Source organism: Carassius gibelio, chromosome A16 (assembly GCF_023724105.1).
Source record: "Carassius gibelio isolate Cgi1373 ecotype wild population from Czech Republic chromosome A16, carGib1.2-hapl.c, whole genome shotgun sequence".
Classification (NCBI taxonomy): Eukaryota; Metazoa; Chordata; class Actinopteri; order Cypriniformes; family Cyprinidae; genus Carassius; species Carassius gibelio.
In genome coordinates, this window is record NC_068386.1 from 3891277 (window position 1) to 3899690 (window position 8414).

The window sequence follows — 8414 nt, forward strand, 5'->3', positions numbered from 1 at the left end:
GGCAACCAAAAACACACTTCTTTTGTGACTTTTCGCGACGCTCTCGCTCTGATCAGGCTGTGCTCAGCCTCTCTCAGTGCTCTGCTATTCCGTTCCATCTAACGTCACACAGAGCCATACTCGAAAAAAACATTCCGAAACTTGTGATAAACCAGAAGAGGTTTTTTTTTGGAACAAAAATAATCCTTCAAATGTACAACTTAATTTTTGAAACTTTGTCCATGTTTAGCATGGGAATCCAACTCTTTAACAGTATAAAAAACTCAGTATGCATGAAATAGCATTTCACCCCCCCTTTAAATATAACGACATTATAAACAATGTAAGGTTTGATTACACAAGCTGAATATTTAAACACAACCACGAAATAAACATAGCTGACCTATAATCAGGAATGATTAAATAAACTTACATTCAATCACGCACATTAACACCTGATGAAATGGCGGAGCAAGAGGCTAGTGAAAGTGAAAGCGAAACAATAGTTACTGTCGTATCCCGGTTCTCTGAAACATCGAGTGGAGAGATCCACCTATGGGAAGGGCATCCGTACCTGACCTCTGCAGAAGCATCCAATTGCACCAAGTCTGGCTAGACCAAGGGGCAAGGAACTCGACCGGAAGTTGAAGTCGGGTGGGGGCTGCCATCTTTGACCAGAACTTCACTTGCGTTAGCATTCCCATTGACTCCCATTCATTTTGCCGTCACTTTTACAGTGAATAACTTTACATCTGAGGCGTTTAAATACTCCGATTGTCCATTATTTATTTCTAAAGATACACGACAATGTATAAAGGGCTCCATTACCTTCTATGTTACTTTATGGCCCCGTATAAACAGTTTTTGTAAAAAAATAGGCTAACGATTGCGTCATAACCACTCGTCTCTCTGTCGCATTACCGTACAGACAGGAGGAGAAGCTCGCAGGCAATTAACTTAATATGGCGTACTGGCGTTACATTTTAAAATACTATACAAAATAATTAATCAGAATACTTACTCCTGCTCACTCACGACAAAGAACTCCCCGCTCAAGCTCGCCGTGTCTGCAAGATTAACGAGGGCAGTTTGCACGCACAGCCACTTAGAAGATTTACATCTGTCAGACAGGTTGCTGACGTCGTCAAGCTTCGTTTGAGTCTACGCGTCAGAAACGGAAGTGCTAAAAAACGCTAAAAATGGGCTTCACTTGTCTCAATTGAGTTCCAATGGGGTCGCTGTGTCCATTTCTTTTACTGTCTATGGGCTAGACAGACAGAAGTGCGCAGCCAATGCCAGGTAAGGGCCCGCCCCCTTACCTAGGGGTATAATAATGGCTGCAGCGCTGCTATTCCCCAGTTAAGTATATTCGCTTCTCGTGTGGCAAGCGGGGCAAAGCAGGTGGATCTCTCCATTCGATGTTTCAGAGAACCGGGGTTACGACAGTAACCTATTGTTCTCTTTCATCATCTCGTGTTCGAGATCCACCTATGGGAGAGACATGGACAGCTCCCCGATTGCCCAATACACTCACAGTGAGGTTCTGAAAGCCAGAGAAGGACGGTCGCCCCAGAGAGGCGGTGCCTGACACGTCCCATACTCACGAACCTGCAATACTGATGCACAGTCGTGACTGCTGTGCATATGCAGCGCATGAAAAAATGTTAGCATCACACACATGATAACCAATGTGCATATAAATACACCCAGAAAAAGGAATGTAAAAACATGCTAGTGACAGGGATGTGCATGGCCAGCCGGCCCATTCACTCCTTCACCTCTTCCAACGGGGTTGCAGGGAAGGGCTAAGAGGACCCCACCCCTAAAACCGAATGTGGTACCGAGATGCTGGTGACAACCAGCCGGTAATAACGCACAAAGGTATAAGGAGAAGACCAAATGGCAGCGGAGCAGATGTCCTTTAGCGACGCTCCCTGGTGGCTGCATTCCCTTTGATTCATAAGCCAAAGCTATAGCATTCACAAGCCAATGTGAGAGGCGTTGCTTAGAAATAGGATTCCCTCCATGAGTGGATGCCCATGAAATAAAGAGCTGGTCGCTCTTCCGGAAATCACTAGTCCTGTTCATATATGTCCATAAAGCACGGACGGGACACAGAGCATTTAGCCTCTCATCCTCCGGGGAGGAAAAAGGTGGAGGGTGAAAAGCGGACAGCTCCAACACCTCTGAAGTGAACGCAGGGAAGCACTTCGGCATGAAGGCCGGATTAGTCTTAAGGGAAACCATATCTCCACTAAGAGAAAATTTAGTGCACGAGGGATGAACCGAAAGTGCATGTAGCTCACTGAAACGTTTGGCTGATGCCAAGGCCAAGAGCAAAGCTGTCTTGAAGGACAGCAGCTTTAGGGAAATACTTCCAAGAGGTTTAAAAGGATACTGAGACAGAGCCTCCAACACCATGGAGAGGTCCCACTCAGGCACCCTTCATAAATCTGTGGATTAAATGATGTTGCCCGACTGTTGAGCCCTCAAAGCCCACATGAAAGGCCAAAATCGCAGCCAAGTAGACCTTAATTGTGGAAAAAGACCTGCCTTTTTCCAAGAGGTCTTGGAGGAAACACAAAATATCAGGAACTGAGCACTGATAAGATGTGAGACCACGCCCATCAAACCACCCTTCGAACACTTGCCACTTACTGCCATACAAGAATCGCATAGAAACGGTCCTGGCATTCTGTATAGTAGCAATCACACGCGGCAAAAGCCCCAGTGCGCTTAGGTTCGTCCTCTCACGGGCCACGCCCAAAGAGCCACCCTGTCTGGGTGTGGGTGATAAATCTCCCCGTTCGCTTAGGACAAAAGATCTGTGCGGGGGGGGGGGGGGGGGGGGATGGGGGCGCCACGGCTCGGCATATAACAGAGGGATTATCTTCGCCAGCCATGGTGCTTTGGGCCACCTGGGTGCTATCAGAATGAGAGACTCTCTCACCCTGGCCAGTGTAGGAATTATCAGGCACAGGAGAGGAAAGGCATACAGCAGCACTCCGGGCCACGGGTGGGCCAGTGCATCTACCCCGAGGGGTGCATCCACGTCCTTTAGTGAGAAGAACATAGGACAATGGTAGTTTTATAGAATAGATCTACGGTTGCCTGTCCAAATCTCATCCATAACATATCCACTATCTGCGGGTGAAGGTGCCAATCTCCGTAGATTGGGTTTCCCCTTGATAGAAGATCCGCACCTCTGTTTAGAAGGCCCGGAACATGAGTCGCGCGTAACGACAGGAAAACCCGTCTGCTCCACACTAGAAGCTTGTAAGCTAGAGCGTGAAGTTTCGACGAGCGCACGCCGCCCTGACGGTTGATATAAGCCACTGTCGTGGTATTGTCGCAGCGTACGAGCACATGATGTCCCTGCAGGTGAGGCAGAAAATGATTCAGAGCTTTTCATATGGCCATAAGCTCTAAATAATTTATGTGCGCTGAACGTAGTCTGCTCGGCCACAGACCGTTCACCGTTCTGCCCTCCTGGGTGGCGCCTCAGCCTGTTAAGGACGCATCTGTCGTCACAACTTTCCGCATCATAACTGTCCCCAGAGGGGTTCCATGTGGGTAAAAGTCTGCGCTCTTCCAGTGGCGCAAGGCTGCCGAGCAGGCGCGCATCACTATTACAGAGCGGCAAAGATCGTGCGTCAGGCTGAAATGTAGTAACAAAACCCATTTCATGAACGCTCTCATTCTCAGGAGTCCCAGCGGTACAACCTGGATTGATGAAGCCATAAGACCCTGCAGCCTGAGGCATGTGCGATATTGCACTTTCGCCCCCTCTCTGAACTGTGACAGACAGTTCATTAGAGAGAGAACACGCTCTTGAGAGAGACGCGCTCGCATGGAGACGGAGTTCAACTCCAAACCCAGGAAAATGACATACTGACTGGGTGTAAAATTGCTCTTGCTCACATTCACTCTGAACCCGAGAGATGTGATGTGCGTGAGCACACGGCAGGTGTCCTGCAACACTTTCTCTTTCGATTCGGCTATGATTAGCCAATCGTCTATGTATGTCAGAATCCTCATACCTGACATTCTCATGGGTGCTAAACCCGCCTCCGCACACAGACAGAAACACCAGGGGCTTAGACTGAGCCCAAACGGCAGAACTGTGAATTCGTAACATGTGCCTTGGTAGGCGAAACGAAGAAACTTCCTGTGTGGCGGATAAATGCTTATATGGAAGAAAGCATCTTTCAGGTCGACTGATGTGAACCAGTCGTTCTGTTTTATGGCATGGGCGAGCGAGCCATGAGTCAGCATTCTGAAATTGTATTTCCTCAAATGTTTGTTTAACACACGAAGGTCCAGAATAGGGCGGAGAGCGCCGTCCTTTTTTGGGACCAGGAAACACGAGAATAAAATCCCTAATTCATCAGAGTGGGGGGCACCACCTGAATCGCTCCCTTGTTTAGGAGGGAGGATATTTCCTCTTTCAGAATATGTGAGGCGTTCTCTTCCGTGTGTGAAGAGAGAACACCGTTGAAATGCTGGGGTTTCATTGCAAACTGCAGTCTGTATCCCTGCAATATAGTACGCATCACCCACTCGGGAGCCGAAACAGTTTGCCAAGCCCATTCGTGATTCGCAAGTGTTCCCACCCGAGCTGCAGCGGGGCTGTGTAAGCCCAGCTGGTTTATTTGTGATGCAATGTGATGCGCCATCTAGTGGACACACCAGGGGCAACATGCAGGGGTTCAGACAGATTTCCTCTCTCTGCGGGGAGATGGACTCTCTCTGCGGAGAGAGATCCTCTCTCCGTAACGAATTCATTTGATTCGTTTGTTTTAATGTGTTTTTTGTTTTTATGTGTGTTTTGTGTTGGGGAAACACTGGGGCCGACGTCTTTATTGGTTGGGTGAGGGGAACAGAGTGTATGAGGTGTGGTGACACTGCTTTTGCACTTTTCCTCACAACAAACCCCATGAACGTGAGGGGGGAACACACAACGTTCATTAAACTTATGGGCTGGGCAGCCTTGAACGGAGAGGAATCGATCCATCCGCGGGAGACCCTGCGTCTTTTGAACGGGGGTCCTGGGACAGGGAGAGAGTCCGAAGGGCTCGTGGTCCATGAACGCGGACTCGATGCCCCCATCAATCGAACATCAGGCAGGCCGCTTACGTTTCGAGGCGATGGGGGTAGGGTTAGATGGTCCTCCAGCCGCGGCCGCGTCGGGAGTCGATTTTTCCCCCTAGGAAGACATAACTTGAAGGCCTCGTCCTCCTTCTTTTTGTCGTCACACCGTTGTTGCATCAATGCGACGGCGGGGCTGAAGAGAGCCCGATCGGGCTCCATCGACGCGCCCGCGATGCGCCGCTTCTCACTGTCAGGAAGGCCTGACAGGTTAAGCCAGAGCGCGCGCTCTCCCACCACAGAAAGCGCCATAGAGCACCCGCAGGCTTGGACGGCCTGCCGAGCATTAAGAAGGACGAGGTCGTTCACCGTGAGGATCTCCTTCCACAAGTGTAGAGAAGGAGTTCGCCTTTTTTAGCTGTTGCCCTAATTCGTCCAAAATCTCCTGGTAAGCAGAGAGGAGAGACGAGACGTTCAGGGCCCTGACAGCCAAGGCTGAGGATTTGTATGTGGCCTGGTGAACTGAGGGCAGAAAAACGGTCCAGCTTGTTGGGCAAGACCGGCTTAGGGGGAGCGAGCAGCCCGCCCTGAGCGGGGTTAAGGTGCCTGGCGATGGAAGGCTCGATAGCGGGGGGGGGGGGGGGGTCGCCCATACCATGAGCTGCAATATCCTTTACTTCAAGGCCCGAAAGGCCGTGTTTGAAGTCGAGCGGTTCGCTCCAGTTGTGCCTCATATGCTTAGCGCACGCTGGAAGGACGGGGAAGAGTTGTTTCCCCGGACCGGGAGGAGATCCCAACACTTTTCCATCATAAATATCCCTCTCCTGGTCGGTGGCGCTCTGTGGAGCCGCCCACATAATGTTGAGGCGAGCGGCCGCTCACTCACACACTTCCAGGAGGATGAACTGAGGCAGGGCTGCGTGGCCGCTAGCCTGTGGAACGCCAGAGGGCGGGATGGCATCCTCGTCCTCTGAGACCCCGAGAAGGGCCGCATCATCCTCATCGTCGGAACCGGCCGGTTCGTCGGCGAGCATGAGTTTGCCCGCGAAGATGTCCCCTTCAAGTGAGGAGGCGCCCCGGGAGTCCCCCAGTAGCGCATCGTCGTCACCGTGTCCCAGATCGGAGTCAGTAAAACCGAGCTCAGAACACTGGGTCGCTGCAACCTTAAGACGGCGTCGTAAAACATTTTTGGGCAGCATAAGGCAATGACTGCAATTTTCCGTGTTCTCCAAGGCTTCTTGAGCGTGTTTAAGGCCCAAGCAAACCACGCAGAATGGGTGAAGGTCCTTAGCAGCGATGAGTGCTCCACACGCGGCCGGGCAGGCCCGTGATAGGCTATTCCCCGGAGAAGCGTTATGTATAGAAAGCGACATACCGGAGAAGAAATCGGAAACATCCGTGGCGGGCAGCCGTGGGAGCAGGTGAAACGACGAGAGCGCGGTGGCCCTGAATGCAGAACACAGCAGAAAAAGCTGAGAAGACGACAGTCACGTCTGGCAGAGGCTGATCAATTGATATGTCCTCCTGAAGACACGAAGGTGAGCATCGTAATCCAACCGAACTGTGTCAATGCAGAGATCGAGAGAAGCGAATGTCAACTGGGGAATAGCAGCGCTGCAGCCATTATTATACCCCTAGGTAAGGGAGTGGGCCGTTACCTGGCATTGGCTGCGCGCTTCTGTCTGTCTAGCCAGACTTGGTGCAATTGGATGCTTCTGCAGAGGTCAGGTACGGATGCCCTTCCCATAGGTGGATCTCGAACACGAGATGATGAAAGAGAACCGGAATAGTGGAACTCACATCAACTAGCGGCACACATTCATAATAACAGTCCTTCCATTATAAACATGCAAAGAGAATTTAGAACAGGCTCCATTACCTTGTATCTTACGTTATGGTCCCGTAGAAGCAGTTTTTGTCAAAAATAGGCTAACGATTGCGTCATAACCTGCGACTCTCTGTCGCATAGTAGAGAAATTATCGTATTGACAGGAGGAGAAGCTCGCAGACAATCATTTACTGTCTATGAGGCTATCGGGGGGGGGGGGGGGGGGTGCATTATGGGTCAAATAAGGTTTTACATTTGTTAGCAGTATATTTCCACGTCAACTGTAATTAATTTACAAGAAGCAGGTGTTGTAACTGTAGTTCCTGCTTTTTACACTAACTTACTGTAGTGTGACATTATGGGATTGCGCGCACATCATTCAAATCTAAAACCCAGCCAAAAGGAGCAGCCTGAGAGAACGATTGAAGATTAGAGGCTTTATTCATAATTCCTGGTAAGTTCACTTAATTATACTTATAGGGTTAGTTCATCGAAAAATCATCATTATGTTATTAATAACTCACCCTCGTGTCGTTCCACCCTTTATCTTTGGAACACTGTTTAAGATATTTTAGATTTAGTCCTAAAGCTCTCAGTCCGTCTATTGAAACTGTGTTTACGGTATACTGTCCATGTCCAGAAAGGTAAGAAAAACATCATCAAAGTAGTCCATGTGACATCAGAGGGTCAGTTAGAATTTTTTGAAGCATCAAAAATACATTTTGGTCCAAAAATAGCAAAAACTACGACTTTATTCATCATTGTCTTCTCTTCTGTGTCTGTTGTGAGAGAGTTCAAAACTAAGCAGTTTGTGATATCCGGCTCGCAAACGAATCATTCGATGTAACCGGATCTTTTTGAAACAGTTCACCAAATCGAACTGAATCGTTTTAAACAGTTTGCATCTCCAATAAGCAATAATCCAAAAATGACTTAAGCTGTTAACTTTTTTAATGTGGCTAACACTCCATCTGAGTTCAAACAAACTAATATCCCAGAGTAATTAATTTACTCAAACAGTACACTCAGTAGCGGTTTTAGGCACGGGCGAACCGGGCAGCCGCCCGGGGCGTCATTTTTTCGTGACACATTGGGGGGCGGCAGCACGAGCAGATAAACAAAAAATCCTCTGTGTCGCGAAGCGGTTTTTCATCATAATTTCACTGTGTGTGGAATTGGCAAATTGGCGCTCCCTGCAGCTGCCGGCGCCCCTGCTTGCTGAAAATGTACACTGAAAATGCAAACAGAAGCTTTGTGTTTTGAGAGAAGTGTAAGGGGGTGGGGCGAGAGGTGCGTGCGACCTTTCACCTCTGGGTCTCTCTCAAATGGAACGGACAGGGCGGGGGTGGACGGGGACGGGGGATCCACACTAGTAATATAATTAATAATAGGCTAAAGTCAGTCACACACCTCGACTTTCTTCCAAATAAAAACGCACATTTAATTCATAATGTTATAATACAGGCCTATAGTTCCTGCAAATGAAACTAGGTAATACAAGACGATTATGCGGTCATCA

At 49.1% G+C, this 8414-nt stretch overlaps 1 pseudogene; it reads right to left on the reverse strand.

The window, feature by feature from the left end:
* Positions 1-2715: 2715 nt before the first annotated feature.
* Positions 2716-5379, reverse strand: LOC128030182 (uncharacterized; annotated as a pseudogene).
* Positions 5380-8414: the final 3035 nt, after the last annotated feature.